General features: G+C 39.1%; 1 long non-coding RNA gene across 3 annotated transcripts; it reads left to right on the forward strand.

Annotated features, from left to right (window-relative positions):
- Window positions 1–2,088: 2,088 nt before the first annotated feature.
- On the forward strand, window positions 2,089–22,960 carry LOC132688617 (uncharacterized). Of its 3 annotated transcripts, none has more exons than XR_009614622.2 (7): window positions 2,089–2,396; window positions 5,733–5,876; window positions 9,434–9,606; window positions 19,940–20,058; window positions 20,868–21,015; window positions 21,384–21,486; window positions 22,827–22,960. It is a non-coding gene; the product is annotated as an uncharacterized LOC132688617 (long non-coding RNA). The 3 variants fall into 3 exon arrangements; XR_009614623.2 differs by having other exon boundaries at window positions 19,945–20,058; XR_009614624.2 differs by lacking the exon at window positions 20,868–21,015.
- Window positions 22,961–26,223: the final 3,263 nt, after the last annotated feature.

Consider the following 26,223-nt stretch of genomic DNA (forward strand, 5'->3'; position numbering starts at 1 on the left):
CAAGTCATATAAGTACTGCTAAGAAATTAATTTTTCTTTCTGTTTCATTTTTTCTCTCGATAGATAGTAATATAGAGATCTACATAGGTCTAGATATACAGATATACATACATCATACATATGCATATATATTTTTGTGTACTATTTTTACTTAAAACGTCATGAATCTTTTCCTATTTTGATGACAACTAAAATCCATTGTGTAATTTCACATAGGTGAGCAATTTGAGCATACATTGCTGTCCACATCTTTGTAGACAGATTCTTTATTATAGGATCTCAGATATTGATTGTTGAATTATAAAACACTTAACGATACTAATACATATTGCCAAAGTGCACTGTTTACACTTCCAAATAGTTTATAAAATAATAGTCCTGACAGCGGCCTTGCCAGCATTGAATGTTACCTATTCTTTCTAATCTGTTTATTTTCAAAGGAGGTGAATATTTTAATCAGCATTTCTTTACCAGAATTTTTCCCTATTTTCATTCGCACTGTGCATCTAGGGTAAGTCATCAGACTTAATCACAGTGGATTCTATGTGACACTGACTGAGTACATGGCTCCCTGGGAATATTTTCCATTCCTCAGATCTGATTTTGTATTTGGTGATTCCTTGCTGAGACAAGGAATGAATTAGCTGAGCTCCCAATTTATGTTCTCTAAAAACCCGTGGGCAGAAAAGTATCATGAGGAAAAGGGATCATTATGTCCATGTGGGTCAACGAACTTCCTTCTGTTCTGTGGCCTCAAACAGCCATTTTAACCCTCGTCCTCTGTTCCACTAGTAGAATCCCTGAGAGCCTGAATGGGAGGATCTGCAGGTTGTTCAACCACTCACTCATTCATTTTATTTCCAATCTCAAATGCTATGCCCGTGTGCTTGGCAAATGTTTGCCTAGTGACTGAATCATCGTGACTTTCCCCCCACTTAGTAAATGCAGGGTCTGGTAGTAGAAATATACATATAAACCCATAATTCCATGTGAGAAATGGTGCATATCAGAGAAGGCTGTGTGGCTCACACATTGAGGCTTACGCATAACAGATAACATGACGATCCAGCTAAACGAGAAGGGGTCTGGCTATGAAGATGAGGCTGAAGGCAAGCAGAAAACACAGGATGTGCAAAGATCACAGTGTTTTCAGAAGCTCTGCACACACACTGTTTCAGAGGCTTTGCACACACCTCTCCCCAGAGGTGACTGGAAGTACCTGAAAGATTTGAACAGCAGGACTGAAGTCTACTCTGGCACCAGCCCACAGAGTGGATCCGAGGGAAAGCGACTGGAACCCGGGGGGTCAGATAGACCTGAATTACAGGTAAAGGTGGATCCATTAATAGGCAACATGCCAAATAATGGATAGAGGAAGCTTGTAGTAGATGGGTGGGTAGGTAGACATGGCTTAGGAAAGGGGTAGACAGGCAGATCAAGTCTAGTTTTAGACACTGTAGTTACCTGCAAGTTATGGGGAAAGACCGCCTAACCTACCAATGTCAAGTGAAGTAAGACCAATCTAGTCAAGCCAATGTGGATAATGGTAGATTATGAGAAATTTCCACGTTTCCTACATGTTTATAGTGCTTAGCGCTGGATAATGAGATTTCAGTGATTTTAAAATTATTTTTTATTTTTATATGTATTTCACTTTATATTATAAACCATATAAATATTATTTCATATATGTTTTAAATTGTTCTGTGATGACGTATATTACCAAAAATGTATATTACCAAAAAAGATGATACAAAAGTTATACTTTTGTATAACTAAAAGTAAAGAGGAAAATAATCATGGCTACCATTTGTGGTATCTACCCGTAGATTTTACATAATATCTAGGGTTTTACATGTGTTTCTAATCCTCACGGCAGTCCTGTGAGGTACTTGCTGTCCTCAGAAAAAGGAAGGAACCAGTCTAAGTGCACAGACTAGTGTGATAGATTACAAAACCCAATTCTCTACACTTCCCTATACCCACAGCCTTTGCAATGTGGCTTTTAAGCTCCTCTCACTAAGAAGTTGAGTCTGTTCCCCTGCCTCTTGCATTTCAGCCAGTCTTCTGACTTTTTCAGCTGAGAGAAGACGGAAGATGTGATGTGGTCCCAGTTCAGAGCTTGGGCTTTGAGATCCATTGGACACCTCTACTCTCTCTACCTCTACCTTGCCAATAAGGCCAGACTAGAATGCTAGATGATGAGAAACAGTGTGCCAGCCACATCCATCACCCCAGCCAACGGACAACCAGCTGTTAAACATCAGACATGGGAACAAGGCCATCCTAGACAAGCATGACCCTGGCTAACCTGTAAGCTGACAACAAGACTCCTGAGTAAACCCAGCCAAGATCGGGTGAACTGGCCCAAATCAGCAGAACTGCCCAGCTGACCCGTATGTAATGGTTGTTGCTTTAAGACACTTAGGTTGGGGCATTTTGTTACACATCACTGATACAACAGAAAGTGAAAGAGCTGAGATTTGAACCCAGGTCTAGGCTTCCCCTTGTGTTTCTGAGGCATCCCCTGTGTCCATTATGGAGTTAGTGATCTCTCTGAGGCTATATGCCTAATTCTCTTCCCCTGCCTCCCCTCCACAGGTGCTTTTAATGTGAAACCACTCATGCTATCTCTGTCCAGGATCTATTTTGGGTCACTGTATTTAAATCTGTAGACTCCTCCAGGACTGCCTTGTGTGTTTTGTTTGTTTTGTTTTGCTTTGAATAATTTGTCCATATAATTAAGTTGTTGGAATGGAGAGCCTCTACACCTTGGTTGGCTAATGAAATCAGAATGAACTTACGAATATATTTTATGTACGCCACCTTCACAGATTTTATCTGGTTTTACATTTGTATTATTATGAGGTTAAAAAAAGGATTGTTATACCAATTTTACATGTAAAACAAATAAAACAAACACAAATCAAGGCAGATAGATATAGAGTACTTGTCTGGGATCAAGCAACGAATCAGACACCCTGTCTGCAAGCTCAGCCTGACCTTACCACCAGACCATGAAATCTAGAATCTGACCCGGAATTATTTAATCCAGCTGTGAGATTTAGGAGGCCATTTAACACGCTGGCTTTTTTTTTTTTTTAACTTTTTAACGTTTATTTATTTTTTGAGAGACAGAGAGACAGAGCATGAGCAGGGGAGGGTCAGAGAGAGAGGGAGACACAGAATCTGAAGCAGGCTCCAGGCTCTGAGCTGACAGCTCAGAGCCCAATGTGGGGCTCAAACCCATGATCTGTAAGATCATGACCCGAGCTGAAGTTGGACACTTAACCGACTGAGCTACCCAGGTGCCCCTAACATGCTGGTTTTCTAGTTAAAAATAACAATCCATTTCCTATTGGATTTCACACATTGCTGATTTAACCAGGATTCTTCATTGTCCCCAGAAGTGTAAGGAAATAATCATCCCTCAAAGAGCATAATCTTCATGAGGGTAGGCCATTGTCTATTCCCTTTGTTACTTGATCCCCAGTGCACAGAAGAGGCACACAACATGGAAAAAAAATGAGTGCAGGTACTAAGCATCTAGGTGCTGAGTTCTGAAAATACTCATTTAATCCTCACATACTCTTATTTCTTGCAAATTTCATCATTTTACAGATGAAGCATTAAGATTCAGGGGTTTACATCCTTTTCTTAAAATAAGTCAGAGAATGAGTGGCAGAGTCACATTTTGAACCCAGGATTGTTAAGGTCAAAATGCACGCATTTTTTTTTTTCCTCATCGCCCTTCCTTCTTCCCCAAGGAACAGATACACTTGCCTGACAGATAGTCCCTAGAGTTAGGTTTCTATGTAAGTGGCCTCAAGCAGCTATCTCTACCAGTGATTAAACATGAGAATGGCAATGCAAGCTGGTGCAGCCACTCTGGAGAACAGTATGGAGGTTCCTCAAAAAATTAAAAATAGAACTACCCTATGACCCAGCAATTGCACTACTAGGTATTTGTCCAAGGGATACAGGTGTGCTGTTTCAAAGGGACATATGCATCCCAATGTTTATAGCACCACTATCAACAATAGCCAAAGTATGGAAAGAGCCCAAATGTCCATCGAGGGATGAATGGATAAAGAAGATGTGGTGTGTATATATATATATATATATAATATATATATATATATATATATATATACACACAATGGAGTACTACTCGGCAATCAAAAAGAATGAAATCTTGCCATTTACAACTACGTGGATGGAACTGGAGGGTATTATGCTAAGTGAAATTAGTCAGAGAAAGACAAATATCATGACTTCACTCATATGAGGACTTTAAGACACAGAACAGATGAACATAAGGGAAGGGAAACAAAAATAATATAAAAACAGGGAGGAGGACAAAACAGAAGAGACTCATAAATACAGAGAACAAACTGTGGGTTCCTGGAGGGATTGTGGGAGGGGGATGGGCTACATGAGTAAGGGGCATTAAGGAATCTACTCCTGAAATCATTGTTGCACTATATGCTAACTAATTTGGATGTAAATTTTAAAAAATAAAAAATAAAATTTAAAAAAATATGAGCAAACAGGCTTCAGCTAAAGAAGAATAAACATAGTAGACATTAATTTAAAAGAGACTTTTAGACTGTTAAATTTTTGAGCCATCAGAGTATGCTGTAAATTAAAATGGGAATTTCTGATTTATGGTTTGATTCTGCAGGGAAACAATCTTGTAGGTACCACGGCCTACGTGATTGCACCAAGGAATTTGTGATTATTTCACAGAGTGCCGGAGCATGACTGTAAGGGCCAGATCATTCCCATTTTCCCTCTTGATTTGCTCTTCATCCAGGCCTTTCCTAACATAGCGTGAACACAAAGGTCAATTTCCTGCAGTCAATTTGAAAAAGGCCAACCCTCAATTAACTTTGCAAAAGGGGTCAGAGGTGATGTGGAGAAATAAAATCCGCAAGTAATGTAAAACACCCATTTCAGCTCTGAGCTCAAATAGCCACTTCTAACCAAATGCTGACCAGAGTTGCTAACTGGTAGTAACACAGATAAATTTGCAACCGGTTGCTCAGATCTCATCATTTCTGCTACCCAGTCTGGGTGAACAGATCAATAAGGGAGAGGTTGCAAGATTAGCAACCGGAGAGAGAAGGAAAACGCAGAAACGGAACGTGGTATAATATGCAAACTAACTATTATTATTAAAGTAATTATTATTGAGAATGTATTAGATTCTTCCCTCCAACCTCAAACAGACTTGTAAGTGTTCCCACTCATCTTTAATTGCGCTTCCTCCCTGCTGATGAACCAACATTTCTTGTGCCAAGCAGAGGCCTCTGATCTGTTGAGAGGCTATCCTACCCTCTCACACTGTGGCATGGCCCCTTAAATCCAAACCAGGCAGTGGAGAAGCTCGCTGTAGTCTACCAAAATTCAACCTCCAATGCTTACTAAGCCCCTAACTATTGACACAAGGCAATACCAGGGACCCTGCAGTATGCCATGCTGTCTAGGGAATGATTCATTCAACCTTCTTGAGTGAGGGATGCAAAGCCACGTGGGGAGGGGCGGGGGGGAGTCAGTAAAAGGCACCATTCCACCTTCGATACAAATCCCTGTAATCAAAACCATATTCAGCCAGCTCCATCTTCCCTCTAAACTCCCTCTGAGACTCTATAAACACTGGCAGACAATGCATGTAATTAAGGTGGAATACATTCTCATAAATGTTTGTTTCTGTCTGCTAATTGTTTTAGTGACTATTAGAAGATGTCTTGTGGTCAGTCTGGAGAACAACAGCAAGGATTCCTAAATCCTCACTGAGAAGCAGCTCAGGAGCATGGCACGAAGACAGTGCTGGACCGTGCAGCCACAGCCTTGGGAAGCAGAGAAAGATGGAGGTTAGAATATGTTTTCCAGCCTTAATTGTCCAAGCGTGGGCTCGGCGTAACGGTGACATGATCAAGCTTCCCCCTCTTGCTGTAAAGAAACACTGAGAGACTGTGCACATTGTTGTCTTTCAATACCAAGGGGGGAAGTGGGCGAAAGAAAGTAAGAGTGTTCTGGCACCAGAATAATTTCTCCATTACCTCAATTAGTTCCAATGATGTGGAAAAGTTCTGTCTGGAGAAATCAAACTAAACGTAAAATCACTGAAGTGCCCGCGGTGGCGGCGGTAGGTGTTGATACAGGCATTAGTCAGCAATACTGATTGCAATGAAGTCACTCAAATAGCCCTGTCGCTGGAACCGGGGCAGAGAAATAAACTCATTAGATCACCCCTTTAGTGAAGCATGTGGTTTTCAATGTGGCACCAGCGCAACCTGGCACCCACCAAAAGATTTAGCTGTCTGCCCTTGGACGGCACAATTTACTAAGGTGTCTGGTAAAGAAATCTGGATAAGTACCATTATTATTTTCTACAGAAACATAAATAAGTCCTCTTTCTTAAGAGCCACATTAGCCCTTAGTTACAAGATGTTGGATTTTCTTTAGGGAAGTAACTGGTTCTTTGTGGCCATAGAGCACAAAATGGAGACAGCTAAAAGGCAGAGACTCTAGGAGATGTGGGCTTAGCACAGGGAAGAATTTATAATGCTTAAAGCTGGCCATAAGGTTCTCATGCATGATAGATATTAAATTCCCCATTGGGTTCAGTGAAGGCTGGATCACAACCTGCCAGGGGCAATACAGGGAGAATTCTTGCACTGAATGGGTCATTGAATGATTTAAAATTGTCTTTCTCCAGTTAAGATTCAGCTAGCAAAAGGAGTTGAGAGAATCAAAGCCATTAAACACACACACACACACACACACACACACACACACACCCCTCTAGACTCTCAAAAGATATTCTGCCTTATACAGAGTTATGTTAAAATCATGTTTTCCTTAATGTTTGGAAGAATTGATAAACATGGAGGTGCTCTGTGATGGGTTGAGCAACTTCACCAAGTAGTAAGTATATTTCTCTCTCCCAGTTTAACTACAACCCTCTTCAAGCACTTCTTTTGATAAAAGGCTGATGAGCACAGCATGCAGATGGATGGATGACTAGGTAGGTAGGTAGGTAGGTAGGTAGGTAGGTAGGTAGATAGGTAGGTAGGTAGGTAGGTAGTATACATTGTCTACTTCCTGTGTGGTCAATGACTTTATTATATCCACCACAAAAAGCAGACTTACGTATTATTCTCAGGTTATATAGCTGAGGAAACTGAAACTCTGAGAAGTTGAATAACTTGCCCAAAATCACATAGCCAGAGAGTGGCCGAAACAGGATTAAGATCAAGAACAGAGTCAGTCCCAGCTCCCATTCCCCTCTCAGACTGCTCTGCAAACCCAAGTCCGGGCACAGCTTATCCTGCTTCGACTGCCTTGAATGTTAAGATCAACCTGAGGGAGGGATAGAGGCCCCTATTTCTTTCCATATCATTGTGTAGTGACGGTAACTAATACATGGCTGATTGACTGGAGAGTTTAAAATGTCTCCTCAAAATGATTTTCCCTTTTTCAAGGTGACGTGGTACATACCAATCTAACTACTGACAAAGCTGGAATTTCACACCCCACTAGGAAGCCGGAGCCTTTTGGCTTCAACCCAGTCCCTGAAAACTAGAAGAGTAGTTAACAATGGCATGAGCCCCCAGGGCATATTGTTAAGGGAGCCAAGTTCAGAATTATTCATGACTATGTTGGAACCTCAGTGACTAGAAGCAACCTCTTCTCTCTGGCAAGTCTAAAATTTTATAAGGTAGATGAGAGTGACGAAAACATTACTCCTCCACGTGGGGGTTTCAGCAACATGGAGGTGTTTTTGGAAATGCCATTTGAATTTTCCGGTTCCTAAAAAGAGACTGGCTTCTACAGCTTGACATAGACCAGGGCCCCATACAGGAATCCCAAGTTGGAAAGAGTCCCTCATCCGTGGTTTCTCCTCTGATTCCAAACTTTGCGTTCATGTATGTTTGTTCATCCTACTAGTCTTCATAATGCTATCTTTGAAATGACAAAAGTCAAGTCTTTATGAGTGAGAACAATAGTTAAGTAACCATTCTATTGCATAGGAAGTTCTATATAGCCCATCAGGAAAGGGCTATTTTAATTAGTGTTTTGACTGAAAACTTGATTATCTACATCAGTTTTGGAACAGGGATTGCAAAAATAAACACGAGCTGCAGACAAACTGGAAATGTCACACCAGGCTTTGGTTTCCATATCCTTACATACCAGCTCTTTCTCTGCAGTCACATTGAGGGCATCACAGAGATTTTCATTATGGATGCTAAAATATCTTAAGCTCTTTTTACATTGGTCTCATTACCCCTAAAAGTTGTGAATAAGAACCACATGATGGTGAAGAGCTTGGACTCACTTCATAAAAGAAGAGCCTGGATTCAGTCCATGATTCCACCTCTGTGTGATCTTGGGCAAGTGATTCACTTGTACCACTTGTACTGTCTACAGTGAGGGTTATAACAGTGCATCTTTCCTTACGTTGTGGGGAGTAATACGTGGGATACTTATTAAAAGGCACCCAGCACAGTGCCTGGCCCAGAGTGAAGGCTGGTACAGATGTGCGCTATTAACACGGTTATATTCTCTTCTGCAAATAGTTTTGTGTTGAACACTCAGTAGAAGCTCAATATAAAAGTGATAATTTGTAACATGAGGGAGAGACAGTAATCACAAATTGGACTACGCTGCAGAGTAATTCTGGGAGTTTAAAATTATTTTATTTTGTAAAAAGTGTCTCCCTTTATATGTAATCCTTTCCCTGCCTTTCTTGTTCCCCTATTTTATACTTTGCCCAAAGAATCATTTAGTGTTCCAAAATATTAGACTCTTATAGGTATTCAGAAGCCCCAGGAGAAATGGAATACATTTACAGACCCATAAACATCTAAATTAGTGCTATAAATGGGAAATATAGTCTATAGTTGGAGAGTGCCCAATACATAATATGTTGTGGCATAGAAGAGACTTCCTTTTTGGTGGCTGGAAAATCTATTTGCTCTAAGTATTCAATTTTAAAATGGATAATAAAAATAAATAATAGGCATGCTTCTGCTCAAATTGCACCTTTCATGGGAGATCTCAAAGAGTTTTTCAACTGTTAATTTATGACCCCTGGGGAAAGGTAGGTGGCAAGTAATATCTTTTTTCCTCCAATGGAGAAACAGACATAAAAAGGCCCAAGTGACTTGTCCAAGGACACAAGGCAAGCCCTGGCTTCAAGCAGACCATCTCAAAGAAAACACAAATGCAGATATTCTCTTTAGATGACTAAAACTTGTATTATTTGCCAATAAAACCCGCGATGAATGCTAACGTGGGTTGTGCAACGGTCATACAACCCACACTATTTTCATTAGTGTATCGGTTGTCTATTCCTGCAAACTACCACAAAAGCTTAATGGTGTATGTTGGTAAATATTTATACTTGATAATGCATCTGCAGGTAGGCTGGGAGTTGAATATCCCGGCTGGGCTCAAGGCTAAGCTCAACTCAACAGCCCAAGATGAAGCTTAACTCTAGATCCTCTCCCTGTGTCTACGTGGACCAGGTGTCTAGCCAGGGCATGATCATCTCATGGCAACAACATGAGGGACAAGAGAACAAACCCCAACCATGTAAGTGAACCCTGTCATTTCTATTAATCCTTACGTAGCATGGATTCCTATTAATGCGTACAGGACAATGACTGAGCTCTGATGGAAGGATGGGGAGGTACACTGTCTCCCTATCATGAAGCTGAAAAGTCGCATGGCCACGTCTCCAATTAATTTCCTTGAAAATGCATTACCCCCATGGAAGTGAGAGAAGGGAGTACTGTCAAACAGTAATCGAATTTACCACAACCAGCGCTTTATCACTGTTAACATTTCAGTCATTCTGTACGGGCTAATCTTTGAAACTCTGGCTGTTTCAAATGCTTCTGTAACTTCTGCTGGACGATTGGCTCGATTCTGGCTCAGAAGGGTGAAATATAAGTAAGAAAAAGAATACCTCTTGTCACTTACTAGTTATCTCCTTGATACCAAGTTAAAGAGACCAATCAGATTTAAGAGGGAATTGCCTAATAAGGAAATAATCCTAACTGGTTTAGATGAAATCGTATACGGTAGATCAATGTAAATAATTCGAGCTTATTTGGGCTTGTTATTGAGTCTGTTCACAGACACTGTGAATAGCTCCTGAGATTCCCAAGGAATCGGGAATGCTTGACATCTATAAAAGGTACAGTGAAATATCTTTAGCATATTGATGCTGATTGAAGATGAGATCCTGTTAACTAACAGTTCGACCTCCACAATGCCTCAAAAGTCACATACTCCAGGATGCCACGTGAAGGTTCTTCGTCCTGGTATAAATCTGTATTCCCTTAAAGTCACCTCATGCTCCCACTCTATTCCTCCAATACTCCAATTTGTTTCTCAACCTAGACCAAAATTTCCAACTTGAGTATTCGCTGAGGATAAGACACTCTCTCTCTTTCTCCTCATACAATGCAGAGCTAAAGAAAAATGAAGGATCAGGGTCTGGTCTAATCTAAATATCCCCCACAATGATGAGATTTAAGGAATTGTCATCATTTTAGACAACGAGTAATAGGAAAAAGGGTTCAATGCATGGCAAGGCCCAATGGGGTGACCTGGAGGTAGAGGAAAACAGGAAAACCAGTTGTCCCTTTGACACTACTTTGAAGAGCAGATTTCTCTCCAAGGTAGCCAAAGCCTCTCCACATCACTGCCAACCCCTGCCTCCAGGCTCTATCTGAATCACTTTCCTTTCTGGTTAAATCTGTGGATTCCTGCGGGGAGAAGAGTGGCTCCCACTGGCTCAGGACTATTTCTGCAGGTTATATATGTCACAATTTTCCATGCCTTTAACAAGACTCAATTAAAAATTAATCGGTCCAGCATGGCAATTTGAGAGGTAATTGTTTCTTTTCCTGACTCCATGGCCATAGGCAAAAAGCACACCCAGAACCTAAATTAATCATCTAATTGGGATTTTTCCATACTGCAGCCACTCAGCCTTCCAGGGGTCCCAACAGTGTGCTGCCTGACCTCAGTAATTAGATTGCCCTAGTGTCCAGTCTGCGGGCTTTCTGCCTTACTTTCCCTTCCAAGTCCCTTTAGTAAAATGGAAAATAGCCATATAGGCTGTTTACCTGGGCCCTCTTCAATGGCCAACAGCATTTATCTTCAGAAGATAAAACAGCACTCATGAGGAAGTACTGGAAAGGGGGGAAGGTTAATATATTCAACATGGTTTGTAATAGCAAAAGTTGGTTTCAACCTAATAGCAGTCCTGGATTGGTTAAATATATAGTCTATTTTTGTAACATGTAGCAATGTGGCTAAAAAAGAAATAAGGAAATGATTGGATTTCATAGGTCTTTAGGTCAAACTGTATGTATTCTCATTTAACATGTACAGCAATGCTGCAAGTTGTAAATGCCATTATCTTGCTCTTTCTTACCACCCCCCAAACATATGAGTATATTAAGCCTGAAAAGAAATCAGGTTAGTACCAGAGGTATTTGTGTTGGTTCATAGTAGCTAACACACACATTACCTTTACATTTAGTTTTGATACAAGACGTATATTGTGTTTACTCTTCCAAATTTAAGATTAATAGCAATTTTCTTGTTTCTCTAAGAAAGAATGTAAAGGCCTATATTTTATTATTTCATTTATAAAAACTTTTTTTAATGTTTATTTATTTTTGAGAGAGAGACACACACACTGAATCTGAAGCAGGCTCCAGGCTCTGAGCTCTCAGCACAGAGCCTAACACGGGGCTCAAACTCACAAACCATGAGATCATGATTCGAGTTGAAATCAGATGTTTAACTGACTGAGAGCCACTCAGGTGCCCCAATATTATTTCATTTTTTTAAACCTTGACATGAGTTTTGTATTTTCCTAAAGAGGTGGTATGAAGGAATCTAAGTATCTTATTTTTTCTTAAGTTTCTACCTGGGAAAAATTAATTAAAATATTTTACTATATCCTTCCCATAAGTTTATTCATCATACACTAATGATCATAAGTTAAAAAAAAATATTTGGAACTGTATTTAAGTGAAAGATAATTGCTTATATAATTTACATTCAGAAGGCCAGAATTGGGATTGCCTCAAGGTAGAACTCAAGTTCTCTTCTCTCCATGACCATAAACATTTATCTTCATCATAGTGTTCTGAGTACACTCAAACTATAATCTTATATATTCTTGCAAAGTTTTGCTATTTGTCAATATTTTGGATCACCAAAGACATACTTGTCATGTGGTAGGTAATTAATAAGTTAATTTTAATGGAATCAACCTGACCATATCCTTCAATTTCAATCCAATATCTTTAAATGATGCCAGTGACATATGTGTTCTGTGAACTCCATAATAGCATACAAATATTAGGTATAAGCATTATTAATAATAATGGAAATGATATATCATCTAGCCGCTAGGATTTCATCTGCCAACGCAGCCCATCTCTTCACAGTAGTAAATGTAGCTTTAATGACACCTCTTTCTTATGGCATAATAGTTGTATGAAGTTGATGAAAGCCATCATTTTAATTTCTCTAGAATTACTTGTAGGTGTATAAAAAATAGTGCCAATAATCTTTCTAACATCTTTGGAGTATACTCCGAAGAAGTGAATAAATAAGAAAGTGTGTCAGTTTTTTTCTGGTACTTGAATCTTGACATTGAAACTATCAGTCCAAGACCCTAGTTCCATTACTAAAAGGATACTGGATCTAGTACAAAATGACCAAAGCCATACCTCTTCATCCCATTAGACACAGTTTTCAGTTAATTCTGCTTTTCCTAGCCTCATCTCTGTCTTTAATAAGCGCTTATACCTATACTGACAAAAAGCAGTAAATATCACACTTAGTCTAATCATGATAGTCAATGCTTAGAAGTTTCAACAACATCCACTTAACATGTATATGGAAGGTAAAGACAAATCCAGTTTTTAATTTTTCTTATTTAATGTGTTCTGTACAAGTTCAGCGTTTACATTGTCAGTTCACAGACCCTATCTGGACATAATAGTTATTTACACAGCTGCTAATGGCATATTATAGGCAGCACTGTTATGATTCTCCAACTACCTGTTAATCATAACAGTCCTAGAGCTTTATTAGCTATCTCCAAGCAAAGCATCTCCCCAGAGAGAAGAATTTGCAGCAAGCAGGAAGCTCTCGCTTCTTCATGTTCATATCATGAAAACTTGAGAGCTCTCAAAGACCTCTGACCTTTTCTCCATGGCTGAGGTTGCCTTGGGGGGCTCTTTCTCATGGAGAAAGATCCACCAGCCTACTTTCCCCTCTCTCCTTCCTCCCTCCCTGGCCAGCCTCACCTGTGATCACCCAGGGTAGGAAGAGACAAAGCCCTCCCTGGGTTCTGATAACAGGGTTGCTTGACTGTAATTACAGGCTTTTGCTTCCCAGCTATCCAAATGACAGTCACAATCGAGACTGAAACTCCTCAGTCAGATGGAATCAATTACTGAGCAAAATTGGGAGGTTAATTTTCCCCAGAATGAGATATGCCTTTTAGCTTTGCCGTCTCTTTCACTCCAGCTGGTGGCTTATTTGGTTGCATTGTTCTCTGGCCATATGAACAAAGTTCCATTAGGAAGGATTTCCAAAAGAGTTGATTTGAAAAGGAAACTCCATCAGCCTCCAAACCCAATACATGCTGAATGGAAGGACTGTTATTAACTAAGCAGCATGGATGGCTAGTCACTAGAATTTACATTTGATGGACATGGGGCTAATCCAATAAGAAGAAATGGAGTCTTCTTGTATAGTACTACCGCCTTCTTGGAGCTCCCCTGTCTGCTAGAGCATGACCCAGCACTGAAAGAGTCTTCTCCTCTGGAAACTGCCATGAAAATAAGCCATTCCCCTCATTCGAATACTTTTCTAAATATGACAAAGCATCTCTTTAAAAACAAATAACCAGTATTCATCTTCTCCAAATGGAATTGCCTCCTCTGAATGGCTTAGTAAAAGTATTGTAAAAAAGTTCCATTTAATCAGTGATAATTATAGCAATAATAATACCGAGTGATTCAAATTTATTTAGTCTGTACTATGTCTTAGGAAATGCTAAATATTTTTGTATTAACACAGTCCCCTCAAAACTGCCCTAAGTAAACTGAGGCACTGACAAGTTGGGTAACTTGCTCGTGTTTACCTGACTGGTAAATAATAGAGCCAGAGTATGAGCCCAGGTGATCCGATTCCAGAGCCAACAATTTAAAATCACACAATTTAAAAACTACAATTTAAAATGAACACTGTCACTCCGTATGTTCATGAACTCCAAAAAGGAGTACTCCCATCCCTTTGTAGGTGGGAAAATGGAAGTATGGGGTATTAACTCGTTCAGTTTTACGTGTCTCATGAATTAATGAAGCTGCTATTCCACACCACGTCTGTCAGACTCAAAAGCCTTAGCACATCCACTAAAACCCTATAGAGACTTTGCAAAGAGCCGCTTTTGTACAGTCTTGGATGATAATAAAATCATTGGAAGTGATTATCAATTGTAGTATCATTTATGTTCTTCCGTTAATGCTCTTTAGGAATGTGTTTAGGTCAAATTTAGTGGCTTTATATGATTCCTATAATAACATTGTATATGTTGTATTCCAAATCCTATATAGCTGTTTCCCTTATAGCATCTTTACAGACTGTCACCCCACGAAGTACCTACTTCATCAGGAAACAGACTTTGAGAGTTTGAATAACTTGTAATAAGATCTTTGGGATTAAAATTCGGTGTTATTACTACTACTGAAACTGAGTATCCCCCAATATCTGACAGGTTTAAAGGCAAGTGCTTCACTATTGCCCCTCAGTCTCTGAGTCAGAAAAGTGAACTAGTGTCTGCATGACATTTATTAGAAGTAGAGCTTGGTAGGTTAATTCAGTCATTCAGCAGTTCTTGAATTTCTACAGCATCTCAGCACAGTAGCATGGTAGCAACACTGACTGAAGTCTCAGAATAGGACAGTGTCCCTGCTCTCATAGACTTCATACTCTACTGATAAATGTGGCAAACACATTTGCAAATGGATTTTACACTTAGCACACACCCGAAGCATTATGTAACACGGTGGGGAAATTAATGGCAAATGAGTAGTGTTTTCTGGTTAGAAGTAAAATAAGCTTTTCTTCCCCTAAAGAGTATACAGTGCTAATAAAGGCATTTATGAATGTAACCAAGGGGAAAATCATCCAAATTGAAATGAAAAAAAAGTGTTTTTCTTTCCTTTTGGAAAGTGTAAAATGGGAGAGCGATATTTACATTACAGCAGGACCCTTTAGAGTCCATATATATGTTGGTGTACGTGGATCTTTAACTTCATGAAGAAAAGTTACTGCAAAGAAACATCAAAAATACAGATTGACAAGCACTACTCATTCAAACCAGTTTTAGGGGTGCCTGGATGGTGCAGTTGGTTGGGTGTCTGACTCTTGGTCTCAGCTCAGGTCATCTCATAGTTCGTGAGTTTGAGTCCCCACATCAGGTTCTGCGCTGATGGTATGGAGCCTACTTGGGATTCTGTCTGTATCCCTCTCTCTCTCTGCCCCTCCCCCGCTTGTGCGCAACCGTGTGCTCGCACAGACACACACACACACACACACTCCTCTGTCTCTTTCTCAAAATAAATAAATAAACTTTAAACAAATAAAAATAAAACCAATTTTAAACAAACGGAGTTTAAAAAAATTCTGAAGTTAAAAAAATATAATCATACGTTTGTACTTACATGTACTGTAACATATATATTATACACATGAACATATGTACATAATTACAGAATTCATTGTAAGAATTCAATTTACCAGTATAATGTTCTAGAGCCCAGATTTCATAAAGTGAGGCTCACCTGTATTTAAAATACATCTGGGTGACACTATGTTGAATAAGCTAGGAGGACATTCAGTTCTCAGTAGATACTGAGAAATAATGTTTTGGGTAAGCCAAAAGAAACACACACCCACACGCTTTTTGTACTCCATATTTTTTTCGGATCAACAGGACACGAATTCCGGATTCAGAAGGGATAAGAGGCCATATGGCTCTGGATCTCTACTAAGTGGTCTCCATCACATTTGTTTTTTTCTTTTCTCTTAGCCCTGGCTTTTCTTCTCATAGACTCTGTTTCCTTCCTTGCAAAAGGTAGTCCCTGATTAGAGCTGGGGCACAAGCACACCTGCATGAGCACTAGCCTCCCCCAATTATAGCATCTTTAGTGTAGGTGTAGGAGCAGGCCTTGTAAAAAGGGGCTTTCTCATTATTATTATTTTGTGGTCAAAAGGTTGCATACACTATTTTTTTTGCTGCTGCTAAAGCTTAGAAAGGGTGGAAAGCAAAATATTTTGTTAATTATTCAGGCCATCAGGTTACATAAGAGGTTCCATAGCTTTCTGCATCAAACTTGAACAGTTGAAACCACAAATTCTGTTTTTGCAGCCATAAAACATTCGTGGCAAAAGAGAGAGAGAGAGAGAGAGAGAGAAAATAATAAAATCCATTTTCCATTCGCTTGAAACATAAAATTTAATGTGGTGAAAAATGACAGTTTACTCCCAGTAGGAAACTGCTCAGAGCCATGTTTCACAGGCATGGTGTGGAGACTTCAAGACACATGTGCAGTCACTGAATGCTGCAAGAAATTGCTTACTGAGAGAGGATGTTGCAAGGTAAAACATGTAGGGGGCGAGGTGAATAAGGCCTTGATCTAAATAGAAGAGGTTTTCCTTCTCTACCAAAATTATTAAGCTACATCTATCCAATAACCACCGTGCGATCCTACACTCAACTTGAGGAATGTCCTCACACAGAGTAGTCCAGTAGATGTCCTCACACAAAGACTGAAGACACTTGGCTATCAGTAATATGTGAATGTGATTATCAGCATGAAGACATCGAATTCTTTTTCAGAAAGATAAAGCAGCCATGAACTATAGCTGTGAGCTCCGTAAAATATAATATTTACATGATATCTATCTTCTTTATGAATGTCTCATTCAGAGCAGAATCAAGGCATCCAATGTTAAGAAGCAAAAATGTTAAGCTCCAGCTCTATCGGTAACAGGAGAAGCAAATGCAGACTCCTCCTTTAAACCCAACCGGCCTTTATTTCTTTCCTATAAAGTTAATAGTTGGACTAAGTGACTTCTAAGCCCCATTTTAACTGATATTTTATAAGAATTTTAGAAAAGGATAATTACCTGTTTATCCCAAGTCAATAGAGCAAACCAAGTAACAACTGAAAATAAGAATCGCTTGTCCATATCTGAGTCAAGTTGAATATTATACGTGGTGTGTAGAATTTCTGAGTCTTTCTCAGACTTTTGTCTTGCCTTTAATGTTTAACTCTTCATATCAGTTACCTATTACCACGCACTGTCTAATCACTCCAAAACTCAGTGACTTAAAATAGTAAGCATCTATTATTGCTTAAAGGTCTACAGACCAGCTCGGAAGTTCCGATCTGGGCCAGGTTTGACTGCTCTCAACAGGATTGCTTATGCATCTGCAGTCCACTTGTGGGCCAAATGGGAGATGGCTGGTCTAGGATGGTTTCACTTAACATGTCTTATGAAGCATTATCTGGTGGCCAAGTGACGCTCAGCCAAAAGTCTCTCATCATTTGAGAGAATAGCACAAACTCATTCTCATGGCAGATGGAAAGGGTCCTAAGAGAGAAGAGACACAGAGAAGGCCCATTGAAGCCTGTGTTCAGAATGGCACACTGTCAATTTGGCCACATCCTACTGGTGAAAACAAGTTGCAAGATGAGTCCAGATTCGAGGGATGGGGAAAAGGAGACCCTCTCTTGATGAAAGAAATTGTAAAGTCACATTGTAAACTGTGTGGATATGGGGAAGTATGGAGAATTAGAACATTTTTACAATCTGCCACGCTATACTTAGACACTGCTATGGCTAAAGGTATGATCTGTATTTTCTAGTGGTAACAAGTGTGTTTCTCTACTTATTTTGTAGTGTTCTGTAATTTCCTTTTTTTTTATGAATTTTTTAATGTTTATCTTTGAGAGAGAGAGAGAGAGAGCATGAGCAGGGGAGGGGCAGAGGGATACACAAATCTGAAGCAGGCTGTAGGCTCCAAGCTGTCTACACAGAGCCCGGTGCAGGGCTCGAACCCATGAACCACGAGATCATGACCTGAGCCGAAGTCAGATGCTTAACCTACTGAGCCACCCAGGTACCCCTCTGTAATTTCCTATAGGCAATGTCTTCCACTAAGTTTTTTTTCCCCTATGTAAGCCACTCTACTTACTGTAATTCAGTATCAGATTTGTCCAAACCATATTTGGGGGCTAATTAACCCCAACTTGATTATTGTAGCATTTACTATCTATTTACTCTTGGATTAATGGTATGGAAGCCTTCATCAGTTAAAATTATATCAGTCTTATTCGAAAGTTGGTCCTAATATAGCTATTACACAGAAAAAGATAGATATGATCCTTACATAGCCTGGATTCTAAAATATTAGAGTCACAATTGAATTCTGGAGACATGGAAATTTTGATATGATATCTACTACTTGCTACTATGCTTTGTAGATCATTTAACCTTTTGAGTCTCAATTTGCTTTTCTACAAAAAACAAAATAAAAGTTTACTTATCTAAAGTGTCTCTGATGTTAACTTCTATGGATTGGTCATTTTAAGTGGACTCAGTATGCCCACATTCCTGAGTCACGTTAGACCCCTGTAACTTATTGAAGTCTTAGAATATACATGCTTTTAAATCTTTTAAGTATTAATGTCTAAATAAGTAAAAATGCCCAAGTTATTCAGCATAGATTGACGTCAGCAAGTGGCTCTGACAGAGTTTAGTCAGGGATAGATCTTTAGCTACATCAGATAAAGATTAGATTCATTCCTTAAAATTGTTATCAATACTTTTTTACAATGTACTTGTGAAAAGACTGAGAATGCCTTTCCGTACAAATGTTTTCTAATAATTCTGCCGTTACTCTCCACTAGTCGTGTTCAAATCTTTCCTTTTTATCAATAGTCTGTCTAAATCCAGGTAGATTACTATGACTAAAAGGAGAGAAATATTTGAGATCAAACATGGTACTGCAACATAGTAAATCTTGTCTCATTTTCGGTGTCATCTGAAAAAAGGCTAATAATTGGGAAAAAAAAGGTAAAATGTTTGTTATAGCTCATATGCCCCAGAAAAATAGAATTGACATATAGATGCAGACCATTGATTACCATTTTAGAATGCATTCTGGTGATGGTTATAGAAAAGAGATTTACCTTCACCTTCAACATTTCCTTAAGCCTTTCACAAACTTGAAATAATTTAAAAATACAAGGTGAATAAATACATTAGAAATTTTCTAATAATTAACCACAAAAATACTGTATCACCAATTTAAAGACAACATTATTCCCCTCCTTATTAGAATGTGGCAGATTTGACCATCAATTTAAAATATCTTTAAAGAATATAATTTAATTATTTTCTATTTGAGGGAAAAAATGCAATGCTTGAAATACTAGCTAATGAGCAAATGCAAAACTAAAAATAAGTAAGTATAAGACAGAAGAACTCTGGAATAAGCAATGTCTTTAGCATTTTAAATGCTGGTCAATACCAAAACCACTGTTTTTTGTTGTACATGTATCCTAAGAGTTTTTCCAATTGGCAAAGCAGTGGCAAGGTGCATATGCTTTTTCATGCTTTTTGTTGTTTGTACAAAGCTATTTTGGTGGACTCCACACAAATACAGGGAAATAGAAGCTTGAAGCCACCACTGGAATTCTTCAGAAAACACAAAGAAAACCCATGTGTTTCATTCATACCGCAATTTGGGGTGAATGTGGTTTTTGGCCAACATTTTCCAGAAAGCCACTTAATCCTAAAAATTTCTTCTAAGTCTAGATACACAACCAGAATCCCAGCTGAATGGATTCACTCAGTCTTGAGATCCAGACTGGTCCAGGATATGCAATCAACATCTTTCTGAACTCTTAGAGGATTGGAGGACATTTACAGGTAATATGGAAATAGAAAACCCTCAATGCCTTTCCAATTCTAGTAGAGCAAGAAATCACAGGCTGAATCCCTACAACTGCCCGAGACAGTTACAGGATTCTTGATTGTTTCTCATGGTCCTTGTTTTATGCTAATATACCTGTGTAATGTTCTGGAAGCAGGCTCCCTAGGATCACATCTAGACTATACTATTCACTGATTGTGGGATCCAGTCACTTAAACTGGCTCCATTTGCTCACAAATAATGTGAGGATAATATTTTGTAACTCATAGTGTTGTTAGCAGGAAGTAAGATATATGTATAAAGCTGCTTGCCATAGTGCCCAGCACACATTAAATAATAAATGTCAGCTATTGATATTGTTATTATATCATATCACCATCATCATCAACACCATCATCAGTTATACGCAACCAAATACAAAAAAAGTCCGATTATAAATCTGACATCAACCTTACATATCACATAAGATGCTTATTACTAAGAAAGGAATTCTTACAGAATTCCTAATTGAAGAATTCCTAATATGGTGAACTGCCTTCATAACTCTGGGCTCTAATGCTCATCCGTGGCAAATCATTAAAGAGGATTGAGAATCCCATTTTTCAGGCTCATCCTAACCTCTGAAAGCCCCATTCATCCCTGGACTCATCAATCAGTATTTATGGAGCACCACATCAGACAGTGATGGAATTAAAGAAGGAGAAATGTCCCCTGCTCCAGACAGACTCATCACCCAGGGAGGAGACAGCCATATTCACAAATAATTACCGTGCATTAATGCATGGCATTTGCTCTTGCAAAGCAGCAGGCCAACAAAGAGGATACTTACATTATGCCTGAGGGGTTGGAGAAGGCTTGACACCGGAAGGGACATGGGGTCCCAGTCATGGAAAATGAGAAGAGGCCACCAAATAGAGAAAAGGAAAAAAAGAACTCCACATACAAAGTAGCAGGTACCATGGGGTTATGAAAGCTCTTGATATGTAATGAGAATGTAGTTAGAGGTGATCGAAGCAAGAGATATATTGTAGGGATCAAACAAGTTTGGAGAGGGAATTATGAGAATATACCCCCCACCACATTCTGCAGAAAATAACAATGAATTAAAACATAGATAATTTAGAGGTGCACACACGAGCCTCATCTAAAAAACATGATCAAAGCAAAATACCCCTCCCCCCAAATAATTGCTTAGATGATAGTACTTTTTACTTGCTCTTGGAAAAATCTCCCTGTGAATGCCTTCTTTCCTTCTTTTTTTTTTAATGGACCAAAAGGAAACGAAATAATATTTATTGTGTCTCTTGCATTTGTTCCTTAGGAAAATGGCATTAGCCTCATATGGAAACACTTTGACAGGCCCCTGAAAATAATTCCTTAACCACAAACATGTCTTCTGCTTGTCTGATCTCAAATTGTTCCAAGTGAGTATCACAATTTCAGGTCAGGTTTAAGGATATGACAGGCACTATCAGTCCATTAAATATGAATGATATATGAGGTAGAGGGCGGAGGTGTTGGCACAGAAGGAAAGACTGCCGGTGGGAGCCCCACTCCAGGTTTTGTACAGCGTCTGCCTCCCTAGGAACCTTCCAGTTCCACCTGAAGACTCTTATCGGCACTTCCTCAGCGCAGATGAAAGGGGGGGGGGGGGGGAAACAATGGAACTTCTCTGTGTTCATCACCCAGATACCATCTCAGGGCCTCAGTGGAGCATGATTGTTGGAAGTGAAATAACACAGATAGGATTTCACATCCAGGCTTTGGAAATGGGAATAACAAAGATGCAAGGACACAAACAACCCCCGTCACTGCACTCCTCCCCTCCTCACCCTCTGCATCCACCTCCTTGTTGCTCTTTTGCTTCCAACTTCTAATTGGCAGACACTTGATCCACACAGCCATTTATTTCATTTTCAGAGCACACAAGGCCACTTGAGACCCACTGATACGTGTGGGAAAGTGGTGGCCATGCCGCTTGCACCTGTTGCAGGGAGCTGCCCATTGCCCCTCCCTCCCTGCTGTGCCCATTGTGTGCCACCTTATTCTGTTTCAGTAGCAGCAGAAAAGAAGTCAGAGTAGCCGGCATTCAACATGAACACATACAAAAAGGAGGCCAGAAAGCTTCCTTGTACCTCTTTCCCTCCCAGAACCTGCCCAGTGGCCTATTTCAATAGTAAGTGTAGCAATCCTATCTCTTTTGAGAGCTACAGCATGTAAGAACCAGTAAAAGGCAACAACATAAGCTTTTATTTTGATGGTCCATTGAGCATTACTGGTATGAATTAGCTTCACACACACACACACACACACACACACACACACACCCCTAATTCAAAACCATCCATATTTGGTATCTCCCAAGTAGACCATATCTATTACTTCTGTGCTAGTTAAATAGATTTGAGATTCAAGGCTCCAAGGACTTTTAACTTCCAAGAGAATAGGCTGCAATACCAATAAACGTTCACAGCAACCTCCTTGGAATGCAGATTAAAATCAAGTAACTCTATAGACAGATCTTCATGACAACAGTGTAGAACACACTCAAATTCAAAGGAGAGGGGAAGGGAGCTTAGCAGCTACCGTCTTGAACAACTGTGCCGCGATGAAACAAGACGAAATTTTGAAGTTGGATGGCCGAACTGCCTAGTTGGTGTCTGTTACCATGTGGAGACTGTAACTGCTCAATGGTGGTAATAATACATCATAAGACCTGGAAATGGAAAAGACCCATTAAATCATCTAGTAATGCCTTTGCCAGCACAGGATGCAGTTCGCAGAGAATGTTCCTTAAAGTGCCCCTTGGGATGAGCTCCAAACACCATGTCATTTTATCCATCTCCAAAGAGTGCAATCCAGCTATCTACAGTATCCGATTGCTGTTATGAAATGAAACTTTGGCCTTAAAAGCATTGTTCCATACCGAACTATTCCTTGGTACCAGGTTTTCATTAAGGACCAGTCATAGCCCTTGGAGGAGGCAGGAAAGGTCATTTTATCCATTCCCCTACCTCCGGGCAGGTCTTGTGTGAAATGACACCAGCCTGGCTCTTATTATAAAATTCCCAGAGCAGGAAGTTCTATAGCCCCTGTTGTAATGTGCTTTCCCATGACACATAACCCTCATGTAGAGAGTGTTTTCTCCAGTCTAGACGAAATCTCTCCCACCACAGTATAAAAACATCTTCCCACAGTCGCAGAGAGCTATGTGTGTCGTGTTCACCTGAGGAGAAGAGGGCAGGTTAGTAGTGCCTCCTCTGCGTTAGTCTTGATAGGGTTTTCATATCAGAGTTTACCAAAACAAGACATGATATGATATGGGCTTTTGGAAGCCAAGGCTTGTTCTGTTCCTTTTTTTATTTTTATTTTTTTGCTATGTTTTGGATTTTGATTAGTTATAAACATAAAATAGCATTCTCCTTACTGAAACAGTTAAGATTTTGATACGTGTGACGTAAATCCACTTAAATCTCCATTTCATGTTACATTTTCATTATATTGAAAAGTTATGGATTTACTAAGTCAATTATGTGTGTAGAATCTGGAATCTAAAACCTTAACATATTAAATATTCACTATATGATATGCTAGTTATGCATCATTATTACTTATTTTTCTCTTAAGATAGATGTGCTTGGACAGGACCTTTATTGGTAATCTCTTATCATACTTTTAATTTAAATTACTGTAAGTAATGGAAGGTCATGAAATAGCATATGCTGTCTCTGCACTTTTACACAAATTGAAGTTGGGTTTTTTTGTTACTTTTAATTGCTCGTTTCAAAATTCAGAATAATGAAGCCTCAACCATCTTTCAGTAAGAAACCTGGAAATATATAACCTGAGTTTATGCTTCTGACAACTTCCTTATCTGACTTTTAATCATCTGTTGAATATATGGTTACCGATAAAATACTTTGAGGAAAGAAATCAAAATTGATTATCTTCGTGATATTCTTATTTTCTTATTTTTGAAAAAACAAAGTTTGCAAAAATAATTTTATACTAAAATATATTAGTTTTCATATTAACAGAAAAATTTTGAAAATGTATCCTATTGATCAAATGAAATATTATAAAAGAAAAAAATACAATAGTCATTTATGTTTCATATTTATTTCAAATTTTTGAGAAAATTTGAAAGCATTAAATTCTAGAGTGCAAAAGAGTGAGCTGGTGCCTTTTATAAGGCATATATCATTGTCTTTCCCTTACTCTGTCTTGTGTTAAAGAAAGAGAAAGAGAGAGAAAGGGAGAGAGGACATTTTCTTAAAGTTAGCAAGAAGTATTCCAATGAATATTCCAATACAAATCTTCTAATAAAGTCGTCACACCAGAATTTCTTCACATATCATAAGAAAGTTTAACCTTACGAAAATTCTTAAGAAATGTATACCTTAACACAAAGTGGGTCAATAATCTTAACAAGTATGTTACTTTACATCCAAGAATGCAGTGCTCCTGTAAGCCCACAATGCCTGTATACGAGGCAGTGGTATAAATATCACGCTTATACCTCACATAAAATTTTAGGAGACCTTCCTTTTCAAGTCCCTGCCTCCAAAGACACACATACTTTTTGTGGATTTCTAAACTCAGCCCGTGTTGTTGGGAAAATACTCACTTCTGTACACCGACAGTAACAGTTAACATTTTATTGAGTGCTTACCATGTGCTAAACACTCCACATGCATCATATTATTTGATTTTCATAATCACCCTGTGAAGTAGACACTATCATGATTTCCATTTTGCAGGTGAGGTTCACCAAGGTTAAGTATCTTGCCCAAGGTCATACAGCTGGTAAGTAGCATGGCCAGGATTTAAATCTGACAGTTCATCTATAGAGCCTCAGACCATATTCTATACCAGGCTTTGCACATGAATCTCTTGAAGTATCACTTTTATGTCACTCCACTTTCTTGTGCCCAACAAGTTCAACAGCTTGGAATCATTAGAAAAATAAAGGCACACAGAAAAGCAAATCAAATAGATCTGAAATAAAAACTATTTTAAAATACCTCTTTCAGTCTCATCAATAAGGATGAGAGTAAAATTAACTCCTCAGTTAGATTTGTTTTTCTTTATTTAAAAACTGAAAGGCACCCTAACTGCCTTACTAATTCTGACCGCACTGTCGTTCTGTAATGCCGGATCATGTGGGAGAACAAACGGGAAAGAGACCAGCCTCCTCCTTTTCTACTAGAAATAATAGCAGAAGCAGCAGCATTTCAATATGCCATAGCCACTTCTAGGAAAGTTTCTAAACCGCCTATCCTTCAAAAAGAATGAATTTAAGTACAGAAATAAAGAAAATAGAACAATCAGAAAATAATTACAGGCATGCCATTTTCAATAAAAGCGATTTTTTTTTTTAATTTTAATGAAAGATCTTGTCACTTCAATCGTGAATCGTTCCATGTAAACTACAAACAGGAATTGTTCCATTTTTAGGATCCAGCTGAATATTGAAATGTAGGGCTTCTGCATTTACTTAAAGGATTAAAAAAAAGCGCACATAACTGTTACTAGATATGATTAGGCATTTTGTGACACAGGAAGTAATTATTTGACACGACTGGCAGTATTTGCTGATTTTAGAAAGTCTGCCTCTCTCTGTGGTCAGGCGCTCATCACTAAGGAGCAAATGGATGAGTTTCAAAGCATTGGTTTGGACCATTGGAAACAGATAATCAACAGATGACAGAGAGAAACATGCCCCCCCTCCGTTTTGTTGTTGTTGTTGTTGTTGTTGATTTTTTTTTTCTCCTTCCAGTTCTCCTTGTCAAAGGATGATTGATATGTGTGGAGCAGCCCTTCAAACGCCAGCCACTGCCTGAGGCACTTCCTATAATCAAAGCACACACCCACCCAGAGCTAATTAGACATTAGATTAGTGTCAACTGATTGATTTAAAGCAGTCGGCCCTTCTTCCCCACCCCTCCCCTCTCCCAGCACAGTTGACTAGGGGGCTGGTCTCCAAAATGGCTCTCTCAACAGACAGGCAAATTATTCATGGAAGCTCCAGGAAGGAAACCTTAGAGATAATACAATGTGGTTAAAACACAACCAGAAGAACATTTCTAGAAGCAAAGTGAGAGGGAGGAGAGAGAGAGAGAGAGAGAAAGGAGAAACAGAAAAAGAGAATGAATCATGTT

This window comes from Panthera onca, chromosome E1 (assembly GCF_046562875.1).
Source record: "Panthera onca isolate mPanOnc1 chromosome E1, mPanOnc1 haplotype 2, whole genome shotgun sequence".
NCBI lineage: Eukaryota > Metazoa > Chordata > Mammalia > Carnivora > Felidae > Panthera > Panthera onca.